We start from the raw sequence: 15,650 nt of genomic DNA on the forward strand, positions 1-15,650 counted from the left end.
TGTGGACATTCCTGAGAATCGAGTGCTGACAATTCTATTCATCCAGAAATCATGCCCCATTGACCTAGTACCTATTTCTTGTAGAAGTCCATAGCCAGAGGCTTTCTGCTAAAGGCTGTCTAGAAGACTTGTCTCTTCTGACGCAGAGGTTCAACTGACAAGGAAGAAGTGCCTGCTTTCTGCAAGGGGTTGGTGAGAACTGAGGCTTGATCCTCTCACCCCAGGACTGGAGGGAATGATTTGAGCTTGTGTGCTCTGAGCCGTCCTCTCAGTGTATTTATGCTGGTCAATTCCTACTGAAGTTTTCTTTTCTCCACGTATGCTTTTGTCTTCTTTTCACTGTGTCACTTCCTCCAATGTGATTTGACTTCATTCTTTCGTTCTAAGCTGGTGTCATATTCAAAAAGGTATTTCTTTTAAAATATTGCTTTTGGCAGTATCTTATGAATCTTAGTGTGTTTAGATTTTTGCCATTCTGAGATTGACCCCCCACACACACAAATTTTTTTAGAAAGACATATCTTATGTATCCCAGGTTGGCCTCAGAGTTACTGTGAACCAAGAATCACCATGGATTCTGGTTGTAGGAGGCTGCTTATTTGTTTCCTGGCCACCCAGACTTCTGTAATAACCACACAGAAACTGCATTAATTAAATCATTGCTTGGCCCATTAGCTCTAGCTTCTTATTGGCTAACTCTTACATCTTAATTTAACCCATTTCTATTAATCTGTGTATCATCATGAGGCTGTGGCTTATGGGGTAAAGTTCCAGCATCTGTTTCTGGTGGGGCTACATGATTTCTCCTTGATTCCACCTTCTTTCTCTCAGCATTCAGTTTTTCCCTGCTTAGCTCTCCTCTGTCCTATCAACAGCTAAGGCAATGTCTTTGTTCACCAATGGCATTCAGGGCATATAGAGGGGAATCCCACATCAGATTCTCTTTAAAAATACTTTAAAACATTTATTTTATGTGTATGAGCATTGTGCCTGCATGTATATCTGTGTACCACATTGTGTGTCTGGTACCTATAGTGGCCAGAAGACAGCATTGTCCCCTGGAGCTGGAGATACAGAAGTATGTGAGCTTCACTGTAGGTGTTGGGAAACAAATCCAGGCTCTGTGGCAGAACAGTCAGTGCCCTCAATCATCAAGTCATCTCTTCAGCCTTGAATTTGTGATCCTCTTGTCTTGGCTTCATACGTGCTAACGTTGGGGTGTGCAGTCCTTCTTTTTCTCTTAAATACTATGTTATAGCAATAGATTCAAATCATTATAATTGCTTAACTTCATTACCATCTAATTTTAATGAGGGTGAGGCAAATGAAGCAACCAAGGTTTGGTTTCTTGATATTGTCTCAGTAAATACTTGTCCTCCTGAATATTGGCGGTGTTTTCAGATACTTGCCTAGTCCCTAAAATGAGCAAGTCCTTGCCAGGGAGGGAGTAACAGTGCTGTGCTCCTTCAGCTCCTTTAGCCAGTAACCTTTAAGATACCTGCCCACTTGGGCGTGGTCTCTTATACTATAAATGCAGCTGGAAAGTGTGTGTGCTCCCTCTCTTGATTCCATCATGCTTCCACTGGGCCACTCTGCTCCTGTTCCCTGTTTGTGCAGAGGACTGTGATCTAGGACAGTGATCTGTGAGTCTTCCCTATATAAATGACCCTTTGTTATATGTAATTCTAAACTAGTGTGGAATTATTTTGTATCTTCCGCCATCAGTACAGCTTTCGATCTCCTTCTCCTTAAGAATTTGCTGTTATATCATCTTCAGTCCCTCCCCCCTTTAAGAAAAAACACCCTTTCTGCTCTACTGAATTATTAGTAACACAAGGGACAGTAGAAATTTGGGGGAAATTGTGTATCCTAGTACCGCACACCTGTAGATCTGACAGCTTACATGCCAATTACAGATGTGATTAATTAAGGATCTTTTCATGTGTATGCCTGTGTATTTTTTGAGGACTGATGTTTGTATGCAGATTGTTCACAGGCCATCTCTGCCTTTGTTTGTTTGTTTTGAGACAGGGTCTCTCACTGGCCTGTAGTTAATGCAGCCATCTAAGCTGAGCAGCTAAGGAGCCCCAGGGATCCCTGTGCCTTTTTCTCCAAAGAGGAGGTGTTACATGTGTATTCCATGCCTAGTTTTTTATGTGCTTTCTGGGGATAGAACTAAAGACGTGATGCTTGTTTAGCACACACTTTACTAACTGAGCTGCTTCTCCAGTCCCTGAACTGCAGATTTCCAAAAAGAGAAATTATTATGGATTATCCTGCTCAAACTGATAAAATCAAAAAAGATAGGAGTAGGGGAGGGTACTCAGTCTGAGAAGGAGACTGAATGATAGAATCAGTCAGAGGTGAGATGCCAAGGAAATCAGGTGACATTTACAAGGATGTATATTCTTCCTGATTCTTTATAAGAAACACAGCTCTGAAAACCCTTAGACAGTCTGACCTTCAGAAATAAAAGAGAATACATGTATGTTATTGTAAGATCTGGGCTGTTAGAATTTTGCTTGCATAGCGACAGTAATCTCAGCAACCAGGCCTGCTCTTAGTTCTACTTTTAGCCAATTCTGTACAGTTAAGGTTCATATCTTTGTCTCTGTAGCTACCTGGTATGAAGTTACCTGTGTCTTTTGGTGTCTTCTTGTCAAAGACTGGTCCGCTGTAAAATTCACGCTAAAAAATGGTAACAGCTTTGACTGTGCAGAACCTACAGACAACAAACCCTGTCTTGTAGTTGCTAATGTTTTTAATGTTAATGAAATGGTGACAAATAATAGCATCTTAAAATTATTCTTAAATCTATTTAAGGACAATTTCTTTTTATAGAAAAATTTAGCCTCTTATTTTAGTTATTTTTTTTAGCTTAATTGGTTGGCATTTTTATTTGTTTATAAATCAAGATTTAACATTTTATTTTTGCTTTCTCAATTCATTTTCATGATATTTCAGTGTACAAACCTTTCAAACAGCACTTGGTTTTACATCGTGGTGGGAGATCCTGAGGTAGTATATATATATTCCTTTTTCAAAAATCCTCTTCTACGAAAATGACTTTTAAAATTACCTATAAGGAAATAAAAATGGAATTATCTGGGGAATTAGGTTTTGTGTCAGGAACTATTATAAGATAATGGCTAAAAGACACATAGTTCCAAGGGAAAGTAAAAAGTATTGTTATAAGTAAACATTTTCATCATGAACTCAAAGTCCTTTGCTATGAAAGAAGGAAGGAAAAGTGAATCAAAGACACAAGCTCAGGAATGATGAAGCTAGCTGCTCTAAGGCCTTGAGGTGGCCACAGTCATTACTCTGTTTGCTCCGTCACATGGTGTTTGTGTGTGAGCGTTGTGTCTTGGGCACTGTTTGAGGTGCTTGAGATGTGGCTATGAGCACACTTCCCCATGAAACTTGCATTCTAGTAGGGAAGGTGAAGAGGGAAGACGAACAAGGGCAATTTATGCAAGGGCTGGTGATGATAACTTTGACAGAATGAATTAAGTCTGAAAGGGGAAGATGGGGCACACAAAGCATCACATTTTATTTTATATTATAAATACATACAATTATCTATTGTTTTAGATGTAAAAGTAAAGGGTGAGAAGGTGGTGGTAGCATTTGACTATGAACATGAATGAGGTGTTTGACTAGAGTAGTTTTAATAGATAGTTAAATGAATTAAATTAAATGCTGAATTTTCTCCAACCATCTAGACAATAAAATAGAACAATAGGTTATCAACTCACAAGGACTCATTTCTGTATAGTATCAACGTGTGTGGGGTCCGATTCCAAAGTTACTGCTTCCAAGGCTGACTGTGAGATGTAGCAGCTTTTAGAGCAAGGCAAATTAGCTCTCTGCAGTACAGCTTTCCCAGTTTATTTGGGAACAAGAATGATACTTATTCACAGGACTGTAATAGGGGTAAAATGAGCCAATGTATAAAGTACTTCACAGTGAGTGGAACGAGTTAGGTATTCAATAAACAATAACCATTTTATTGGTATTATTATTGTCCCAGTAATTTGTAGAGGTATTAGAAAGACAGGCACTCAGAGTCTGAGTTCCTACTTTTCAAAAGGGAAAGTGAAAATATTTTCTCTGTTGATGAGTATGGATGTTAATTTAATACAGGTCATCACAATGTTTTATTAGACTCACGAGTAGGAACAAACCTAAATTTTAAAATAATTTCTGCAGAGAATAATAAGGGGAACCAGGGAAAGAATGCATAGAATAACCTGGTTGCAGCCTAAGCACAGGAAGCAATTATGATATTTAATATAAATGGACTAAATCTCCATATTAATAAGGTTCCATCTAATGGAGATTTTTTTTCTTTAGCTAAGAGATCTGCTTCATGTGGGAGCACATCATTATGAAATTAAACAGAGGCGAGGAGATGCAGCAGGTAAATTAAAACAGAATTTGAAGGATGATGAGTCGGTAACAATAAAGCCCATAACAAAATGGTTGGTTCCCAATGTCAATAAACACATGCAAGTTGAAACAAAATGTCTTAATGTAACACAATATGCCTTGTAACTGCAGACTTTGTTAGAAGCATAAAGTGGAATGCACAAAAATAGTAGCAGGGACCCTGGGCAAGCAAGATGGCTGAATTGGTAAAGCACTTGCTGCCAAGCCTGAAGGCCTAGGATCCGCATGGTGGAAGGGAAGAGCCATCTCCCACAAGTTGCTTTCCATGTGTGTATCGTGCCATATATATACAAACACACAAATACAAACACACACACACACACACACACACACACACACACCTTACTACTACTGCTACTACTAAAAGAATATAGTAGGGGACCTTAACACTCTCCCAAACTTCCATGTTAGAAGTAAGACATAAACCATATATCATTTTGAATAACCTGATCAATAATCTTGAGTTCATAGTTTGGTATATAATTTTGTCGTTCATGAAGAGAAAGTACTATTTTCAGAGGAGTACTTGCTCAAATAAAATCCAGATGCAGTCAAACACCAAAAAAAAAAAAAAAAAAAAACCTTCAGTATATTACAAAAGCAGAGGGTATGCAGATTTTAATAGTCAGTTTGGAATGTAATCTGTTGTTATGTTAAGGTGAGGATGTACTTTGCCTATTATTGTTCAGCCATAGGTGCCTTATGGCCACTCTTCCTCTCCTGCAGAAAGAGAAACACCCCTGAGTGTTGTGGCATCATGTGGGGTGCCTAGTATCCTCCTATCTATAGAATGACTACTGCATGTTTGGTGGATTATACAAGACCACAGAAAACTCCAAAAATGTTTAAATAAGTTACCCATGATTATAAGTAGCCATGGATGGGTCTTAAAATGTGAGTTAGCCAAAACTCAAGCTTGTAAAATAAAGAATATGGTATTTGTACAAATCTCAAAGCACATGACAGTATATTTTGTTAATAGAATAATAATACAACTTAAAAATGAGGGACTGGATTTTGTGAGCATGAAGGAGTACCTTGGCTGATACAAGATCTCTGTAACACTTATTGACAATGGCCTAGTGGAGAACTAAGCAAAGGTGTCTGAATATATGCAGGTAACAGAAGGTGAGAATGATGAGCCCATGAAACACCAACAGGAGACCATGACAAGGTATTGCTGCTCACAGTTACAGTCCAGTTCCCAGGGCATGTGGCTTTGCTTCTGCAGTGTAGCGGCATAAATGAATGCAGACAGATTGTAAAAAATATATACAGCTTTAATGGAGAAAAAGACTTACAGTACCACGGTTCCCGTGGAGAACAGGAAGCAGAAGGGAAGGGTGGGCGCATGCCAGGCAGATTTATAGGTAAACATTAGCCCCAGGTGAACCCGCCCCCAGAGGGCGGGGCTTAACCCTACATTACAGGTACCCAGTATCTCAGTGTATGAAAGGCATTTGACTGAAAGGACTTCTGTATGCCTGTGATGCTGCCTATGGAAATCTGGTCCATGCTGTCTACTAGTCTGAAGATGCTGTCTACTAGTCTGAAGATGCTGTCTACTAGTCTGAACACAAGGAAAATGGATAAGAGCTATACATTCTCAGCAGCAAACCTGGAAAGAATAGTCCAGAAACATCTGATCTAGTATTGGCTCACCCAGGGAAAACAATTAAGTAAGACCATACAGACAATGTCAGCACTTTTGGAGATGGTCCTATGGTGATCTTAAAACCAGAAGGCTTTGGCTTTGTTCCATTTATGGAATATGAATCCCAAGTCAAAGTAATATCTTAATATCATGTGGTAGATAGCCAATGGTGTGACTGTAAGCTTCTGAATCTTAGCACAGCCCAGAAGAGCCTTTGAGAAGCAGGCAGTACAATGGGTGTCGTACTGAGGACAAGACTGCTGAAGAACTTGAGCAGTTTTCCCATTAGCACGGGGAAGTGGTGGGTGTCTTCATTTCAAATCAGTCTGACCTTTTGCCTTTGTTTCTTTACAATGACAAGGTTGTATAATCTTTGTGGAAGGGATTTGACCATTAAAGGAATCGGTGGCATGTTTCCAGTGCTGAACCTAAACACAATAGTGTTAGCAAAAATGGCAGCGGATTTGGTGGTATTTCAGGTGACTTCCGGAGTCAGGGTGAGTTTGGCAACAGTAGAGATGGTAGATCTGGCTTAGGAAATAACCAGAGTGATAATATGGGTAAACTTTGGAGCTTTCAGCCTTAATCCAGTGAAGACAGCTATAGCAGAGACTCCTGCAGAGAAGCTAAGGTATGATAGGGATGCTGGCCAGCCAGTAGCACCAGTCAAGTCCATCTGGTAATAACAAAGCCAGGGCAGCATGCAGTGGGAGCTACATCAGGCTTTTGATTCTGGAAGCAGCTCCTACAGTGAATAATTGTGGTGTCGCTCGTAGTTAGGGGCCAGGATCAAATACAGGGTCAGACAATGGTCTTAATGGAGGCTTTGGCATGAATTCTAAGTCTTCTGGCTGAGGATTGTAAAAGCAGTGGGTTTTGGTTGATTGGTTGGTATAGAAAGGTGGGAATTCAAAAATTTCAAAACTCATAGTAAGTATATTATAAAATACCTGTGTATTAAAATTTTCAATTTGGTTTGTTCAGTTTGAAGTATCTTCAGTGGTATTTTTGATGTTTTTATTCAGAAAAAAAAGAGGAAAAGCCAAATGAGTTGGATGTTTTGTTACATAAAGAATTAAAATATTGGGTGCCTGAAAGTGAGCTTGTTTGCCCCACTGGTAAACCAGCCCACGACAGTTCATCTCAGAGGGTGTCTTTGTAGAATTTTGTCATTGGATTTCTCAAGTGAATTTCTTGCATGCTCAAAGTAGAAACCATTGGTTAGGTTTCTCCTCTTTTCTCCTTATTTTAATTTGGATCATACCTTATGGATTTTTTTCCCCTTAGGAACAACTCCCATTGGGAGATCAAAATATCATGGTGTTTGGTTCTTTTGGTTTTGTTTTTAATGCTTGTTTTCCTTCATAGATGAAAGCATAATATGAATTCTTCTTTTAGTCTCCGCAGCTCATCTCATTGCAAATGTGCATGAAAGAAGCACATCACTGCAAGAAGTGCTACAGACAGAAATGCTTCTGTCTACATGTTTTCTCATCCAGGAGCTCATCACCACATCACACAGGCTGGCTCTTTGATGGTGGGTTTCTATTTTTATCTGTTACCCATTATTTGATGGAGTTGCATCAATGCTATGGAAGGAAGGCTATGATATGGAACCAGAAGGCTGTTTGAACTTTTGAAGCCTCGCATGGGATTGATGGTGGTTGTGAAGCATGCAAGGCTAATATGAGTGAGAAAGAGAGAGGGGGTGCATGCAGAGAGTTGATGGAAAAATGGATATATTTAACTTGGTGAGACATGTCATTCAATCCTGTGGCTTTGGTGAAAAAGATTATGCAGAGAGAAATATAGCAAGGAATGCATGAATGTTTTTGCATCAATGGACATCATCCATTGAAAGAATTTATGCTTTGTTCTTTGAAAACCCACTTTATTTGAATATGCTAAGTGAAATGATGCTTGTATTTTCCTCCCCATCTGTCATCTGATGTGAATGCTGTATGGTATGTGTTCTCCTCCGTTACTGATCTGGAAGTGTGGGCATGTGAACTGAAGCTGATGGACTGTAGGCACGGACATAGTTTGTAGTGCTTTGCGGGAGGACTTGAAAGCAGAATTCACCAAAGAGCTCAGGTATCTCAAAAAAGGGTAGATGTTCTCATGGCTGTTAGATGCCGTAGGAATGCTGCTTGCAAACAATGCTGCTGTGAACATAGTTGAGCACATGTCCTTGTGGCACGATTGAGCATCCTTCGGATATATGCTCAAAAGTGGTATTGCTGGGTCTTGAGGTAACTTGTTTCCTAATTTTCTGAGAAATCTCCACACTGACATCCAAAGGGGCTGCATCAGCTTGCATTCCCACCAGCGATGCAGAAGTGTTCCCTTTTCCTCACAAACCTCTCCAGCATAAGTTGTCATCAGTGTTTTTGATCTTAGCCATTCTTACAGGTGTAAGATGCAATCTCAAAGTGGTTTTGGCTTGCACTTCTGTGACGGCTAAGGATATTGAACATTTCTTTAAGTGTCTTTCAGGCATTTTAGATTCCTCTGTTGAGAGTTCTCTGATTAGGTCTATACTCAAATTTTTTTTTTTGCGTTGGATTATTTGTTCTTTTGATGACCATTTTTTTTGAGTTTTTTTTTTTTTTTTGTATATTTTGTAGATCAGCCCTCGGTCCAATGTGGGGTTGGTGAAGATCTTTTCCCACTCTGTAGGTTACCGTTTTGTCTTGTTGACCATGTCCTTTACTTTAGAAGCTTTTCAGTTTCATGAAGTCCCATTTATTAATTGTTTCTCTCAGTGTCTGTGCTACTGGGGTTATATTTAGGAAGTAGTCTCCTAAGCCAATGCATTCAAGTGTGCTTCCCACATTCTCTTCTATGAGGTTCAGTGTGGCTGGCTTTATGTTGAGGTCTTTGATCCATTTGGTCTTGAGCATGGTGATGGATATGAATCTATTTCCATTCTTCTACATATTGATATCCAGTTATGCCAGCACCATTTGTTGAATATACTTTCTTTTTTCCATTTTATATATTTTTCTTCTTTGTCATAAATCATGTGCTTGTAGGTGTGCCGATTGATATCCGGTCTTTGATTCAGTTGTGCCAATGCCAGGCTGTTCTCAGCACTGTAGCTCTGTAGTAGAGTTTGATGTCAGGGATTGTTTATGCCTGTTATTGTAAAGGATTGTTTTGACTATTTTTTTTGTCATAGCCAGAACCTGGAGGCAACCTAAATGCCCTTCAACTGAAGAATAGACAAGGGAAATGTGGTACATTTGCACAATGGGGTACTACACAGCAGAAAAAAGGAGACATCTTTAAATTTGCGGGCAAATGGATGGATCTAGAAAACAGCATATTGAATGAGGTAACCCTGACTCAGAAAGACAAGTATAATATGTACTCACTCATAAGTGGCTTTTAGACACAAGCAAAGAAAAACCAGCCTGTAATTCACAATTTCAGAGAACCTAGAGAACAAAGAGGACACTAAGGGAGACGTGCATGGATCTAATATACATGGGAAGTAGAAAAAGACAAGATTTCCTGAGTAAATTGGGAGCATGGAAATCATGGGAGAGGGAAGAAGGAAAAGGGAGCAGAAGGGAAAGGAGCAGAGAAAAAATGCAGCTCAATAAAAACACTTTAAAAAAGAATGCTGCTTGCTGCAGTTCTCTGTCTTGTTCTTGGATGCTTTTTAAAGCACTTGTCATTGTTGAAAATTTTTAAATAAAACCTATTTAAATACCAAAGAGAATGAGGGACTGGAGAGATAGCTCAGTGGTAAAAGTTTGTGCTGCTCTTGCAGAGGGAACCAGTTGGGTTTCTAGCAGCCATAACAGTTAACTCGCAGCTGTCTGTTACTCCAGCTTCATCTTCATCTTCATCTTCATCTTCATCTTCATCTTCATCTTTGGCTTCTGGCTTCATCTTCATTCCTTCATGGACACTATACTTGTGTACACATACCCATGGTCAGACATGCAAAGACTTAAAAGTAAAAATAATAAAACTGAGAAAATCACGACTACTAAATGCAGGGTAACAATTGTCTCCAGAAAGACAGAGACCGTAGAGGAGAAACTCTTTGGTTCTTGAAAGCAAAGTTGATATTAATATTATGATTTTAATAAGACTTCTTCAATCACTTAAATATTTAAAACATGTCCACCAATTACTTTGGGATCAAAGAGAAAGTAAGATTTCTAAAGTTTATTAAAGAAAACGTACAATGTCACACAAATCTATGTTATTTGTCCAAAGGTAGTCTTATCCAAGGGTATATGTGTGGACGTGTTAAACATTTAACCAAGAAAAATGAAATGAATAAAATTCTCAGATTGGAGTATAACAGACAACAACAACAAAAGCCTTAAAAAATACCAGTGGGAGGAGGTATATCTAAAGAACTCTATAAATTAAAAATAAGAAAATTGAGAAATGGAATCCCGATCAAAGTGATAAATGTTCAGAAGAACTGGTCTGTAAAATAAATGAAAGAGAAACCTGAGAAAAGGATGTGCAAGCCCTTGGAGATAAGAAAGAGAAATGAACAATAAATGGAGAGGAGAGAGAAATCCCACGAGATTCCAGCACGTCGAAGTAGACAACGTGAACGTTTCAATGACACAGATAACTTTCTGAAGGCAAAAGTATTAAAATTCACTCAAGATGTAGAAAACCTCTCTCACGTAATCATTAAGAAAGAAATTAAAAAAAAATGTCAGTTATCTAAAAATACAGGCTCCAAAGTCATGGAGTCTTTGAAAGTTGTTCATTTTAATGTTCCAGGAGCAGTGCAGCGCACCCTCTGCTGGGAGCTGGAAACGTGTGTGTGTGTGCCCCTTTAGACTCACACACCTCTTCGGTGGTCGCCTTCTGCACATAGATGCATCTGTGGAAGGATGCTGCACCTTGGGTTCACCTGTGGGGAAATCCAGCCAGGGAGAGCAGGAAAAGAAGAAAGGGATCACACATGCTTTACTCTAGGCTTCCATGCTGAGTGGTGACTGGGTGGGAGTGGGGGGCGGGTCAGTGAGAGAGAGCAGAATGAAGATCAGATTTTCCAAAGAGACTCTTTCCCTGTTGCTAAGTCTTTAGTGTTTCTGGTGCCTCCTCCTCTCTTCATTCTCTTAGGTCTTGTGAAAGCAGAGTGGGACTGCAGGGGACCTTTCCATCCTCATCTGAACCTGCAGCTTCGTTAACTTTCCCAGATGCACCTTAGTTTGACTACAGCGTTTGCTTCTTGCTCTTATTGTTATGGATGCAGGTAGCAAGCATGGAACACACCATCAAATATGACACACAAACCTGTAAAGGTTGGAGCGTCAAGGAAACACAAGCAAAGCTTACCTTGCATTAGGAAGAGAATGCTAAACAAAATGCTTTTAAGTGAATATCCTCTGCAGTAAAATCAACTTCAGAAATGTAAAGACACACAAACATAATGTTTTACTCTTGGGTACTTGATGGAAGGTAATACTAAGGTTTAGATCATTTAACGAGTTTCACGCTATAGCCCCGCTGACCTCAAACACACAATTCTGCCCATTATCTCCCTACCTCCTACCACCATCCTTACTACCTCTCCAGAGCTTGGATCACAGGTATGAGTCACCACCAATGCCTCAAAGGCCATGAGCTAAAGTGTTGGTTCTCAGTCTGTGGTGCTGTTAGGAGTTGGTGGGACCTTTGGAAGGTGGCTTGATGGAAGGAAGTGAGGTCATTGGAGGTATGTCAGTGAAGGGGATGTGGAGACTCCAAGCCTTCATCTTGCTCTTTGCACTCTGGTAAGCTTGAACTGAGTAGTTTTGCTCCAGGGCACAATCCTGACCTAAAGTACTCCACCATTACACATCACAGAGCAATGGGCCCAACTGTACAGTGAACCAAAACTTTTTCCTTCCTCCCTCCCTCCCTCCCTCCCTCCCTCCCTCCCTCCCTCCCTCCTTCTTTCCTTCCTTCTCCCACAATGAATTAAGATCATGGATTATCACCTATCAGACTCAGGCCGAGTTTCTAGTTCTACCACTGACTAGCTCTTAAGAATGACCAAAACTCAACACGGAGCACATAGCTCAGAGTTTGTGCCTATCACACATGAAGCCTCAGTACGATCCCCACTATGGGGATAAAACTGCGCATGGCAATGCACACCTGTAGTCCTACTGCTTGAGAGAGGGAGGTAGGGCAATCAAATGTTTGAGGATGTGTCCCACTACATAACAAGTTCGAACCTGGCCTTGGCTACATGGAGCAGCTTTCTAAAAATTTGTAAAATGCAGAATAAATATAAGTAAAATAAGAAAGAGAAAAAATTCATTAAACTCACTTTTGCTATTTATGCTAGTGACAACAATGACCCTTCCTAGGGTTTCTGTGAACAAATTGAGTTATAGAAGGTTTTAATAATTTTAAGACAGTGTTTTGAAAACCTCAATAATTAAAAAAATTCTGGAAAGGCTGTCAATTTCCCCAAACTTGATGATAATCTAACATAACCCCAGCTGAACTCATAAAAATAATTTTGACAAAGTTCTGAAGTTAACTGAGTAGAAAATAGCAACATTGTAACAGTCAAAACCTTTTGATAAGGGACTGTGACAATTCCTAACGCTACATTTGTGAAGGTGTGTGAGGAGGGAAGGAACAGGACTTGAAGGACAACAGGAAGAGGATGAAAACAGATGCAAACATTTATAGGGATTCAGTGTGTCACAAAAGGGGCTGTACATGCCAGCATTGGAGGTGAGGATTTTAACCTCAATAGCATCGCTGTTCTAGGTGGACAAAAAAAAAAATTGATTCCATTTCCACAGAGACTAACAAGGTAAAGTCGAGATGAAAGTTTAAACATACCGACACACAGATCTCAGAAAAAGTGTGTTTTATTTTAGATTCTGTATGTCCCTTGACCTTACCAATAAATTGGTCTCTGAGTCTCTAAACATCTCTCTATGATTTTCTTTTTGCTTGCCTGAGCTCTTGTGATTGCTCTGTTATTGTTGCTGTTTTAGATTTTGGTACATGCTGCTCCTACGTGCAATGCTCACATGGCAAGGTGTAATGATATGAGTTTTGAATTTTCAAATAGTCCCCTCTGTTCTTGGTGGGTGAGAAAACCACACCCTTGGGATTGCCATCCAAATATCTCCCAGGAGGATTCCTATAGCATGGACTCACTGAGGCAAGCTTCATGGGCAGAGGTTGTCGCTATCATCCCTCTGATACACAGGCTTTACCCTAGATTCTGTCACCGCTGTTTTGAGAGCAGTCTACTTAGGTATAGATGACACTTTATTTCCATCAAAATTGATGTGGGATTTCCCCCTGTAAGCAATGAATATCATTGGTTGATAAAGGAACTGCTTTGGGCCTATAGCAGAGCTATAGGGGAACAGAGCTGGGTGGGAAAACCTAACCTGAATGCTGGGAGAAAGAAGGATGGAGTCAGAGAGAAGCCTTGTAGCCCCACTGGAGCCAGACAAAACTTTAGCTGGTAAGGCATAGTCATGTGGAGATACACAGATTAATAGAAATGGGTTAAATTATTATGTAAGAGTTAGCAAATAAGCTAGAGATAATGGGCCAAGCAGTGATTTAATTAACACAGTTTCTATGTCATTATTTCAGGGTTAAGCAGCCAGGAATCAACAAGCACCCCCGCCCCCTGCGCATATCATTTCTGTACCCAGAGTGCTCCACTTCACTCTCATTATAGAAAAAGCTCCAATTCCTTTTTTGTTTTTCTGATTCTGAAGTGATGTTTTTGTAGACTTGATCCTATTTGGAAAGTGGCAGACTTATAGAGGCAGCCCTGAAAAATGACAGCTGATGTTTGTACTTCTACTTCTGGTAGGCTGAGACTAAAACACCAGTGTGGAGAAGAAAGGGAAGTAGGAACTCTATCTGCCCCCCCTCTCTCTGTATCTACCTCTCTCCCTCCCCTGTCTCTCTCAGCACTTTTGCTTCACCACTCTTCTGATAACAAAGGAGCAAATGTGGGGATATTGACTGTTAAGAGAGGAAGTCTCTAGAGATCACAGTGCATGACATGCGCAAAGAGAGTGGAGGTGTGGCTTAGCAAGTGGACAGCTTGGATCTTATATTTGTTTTTCTTTTTTCTTTTTGTTTTTCGAGACAGGGTTTGTCTGTGGCTTTGGAGCCTGTCCTGGAACTAGCTCTTGAAGACCAGGCTGACTTCGAACTTGCAAAGATCTGCCTGCCTCTGCCTCCCGAGTGCTGGGTCATGTATTTGTGAAACAATAATACTGTTTAATGGTAAGGTGAAGAGAGGTTGAGGGCAGAACCCAGGAGGCTGATTTCTATGATGGTTTTCCTAAAAAGTTGCCTGTTGTCCTGGAGACAGCATTTCTCTTGGGGCCTCGGCAACTGCTCTGCTGTCAGGCTAGTTGGATGAAGACATTGCATTTTGTTATACTGTGATTTCAGTATCTTTTTTTAATGACATTGTGATGTATCTATGAGTTTGGGGTGAATTTTACATTTTTCTTTTGTGGGTGAGTGTATGCATATGTGCAGGTGGGTGTTATTCATATATGTGCATGCAGAGGTTGGCAGTTGATATTTGGTTGCCTTGCTCAATTGTTTTCCACCTTATGTTTTTCAGACAGGGTCCCTCGCTGAATTCACTAATTTGACTAAGCAGGCTGGTCAGAGAGATCCAGGGAGTCCCCGATCTCTACCTCACCAGCACTATGTTTAGAGACATGCACCCTCACAACAAGCTTTTTATGTGGGTGCTGGGATTTGAACTCAAATCCCCACGCTTGAGCAGTGATCACTCCATCAGATGAGTTACTTGCTATATATTCACTGTGCATGTTTCATGTATGTACTGTGAACATATTTACCTCATACTCTGCTTTCTCCTTCCCATGTATCTATGATTTTTCAAAATTATTCTTGAAAGGCTGATTCTCCTTTCTTTTTTTAGTGTTTTACTAGGTGCTCATATTGTTAAAGAGAGCAAGACAGAGATTATTTGATTAGACAGTGACAGATCCCTAGAGCCCTCCACAGGATCCTCTCACATGACATCACTTCCTGCCACTCCTCAGGAGCAGTGCTCCAAAATCAGGCAGGAAGTAAATGAAAATGGGACCATGTGTCTGGGATTGTAGTTCAATGGAAGAGCCTGATCCTAGCACATTCAAGGCAATGAGTTCAATTTTAGCCCAAAACAGAAATGAAAAGAAACCCACATCAAAGTCCAAATCAGGAGCAGAAGGAGAGAGAGCACGAACAAGGAACTCAGGACCGCAAGGGGTGCACCCACACACTGAGACAATGGGGATGTTCTATCAGGAACTCACCAAGGCCAGCTGGCCTGGGTCTGAAAAAAGCTCAGGATAAAACCGGTCTCGCTGAACATAGTGGACAAGGAGGACTACTGAGAACTCAAGAACAATGGCAATGCGTTTTTGATCCTACTGTACGAATTGGCTTTGTGGGAGCCTAGGCAGTTTGGATGCTCACCTTACTAGACCTGGATGGAGGTGGGTGATCCTTGGACTTCTCACAGGGCAGGGAACCCTGATTGCTCTTTGGGCTG

The 15,650-nt window shown here is 40.4% G+C and overlaps 1 pseudogene; it reads left to right on the plus strand.

Annotated features, from left to right (window-relative positions):
* Positions 1–4,414: 4,414 nt before the first annotated feature.
* On the plus strand, positions 4,415–6,970 carry LOC126497216 (TAR DNA-binding protein 43-like; annotated as a pseudogene).
* The last annotated feature ends 8,680 nt before the right edge of the window (positions 6,971–15,650 follow it).

This window comes from Alexandromys fortis, unplaced genomic scaffold (genome assembly GCF_014885135.2).
Source record: "Alexandromys fortis isolate MF-2015 unplaced genomic scaffold, M_Fortis_MF-2015_v1.1 scaffold_21, whole genome shotgun sequence".
Lineage (NCBI taxonomy): Eukaryota > Metazoa > Chordata > Mammalia > Rodentia > Cricetidae > Alexandromys > Alexandromys fortis.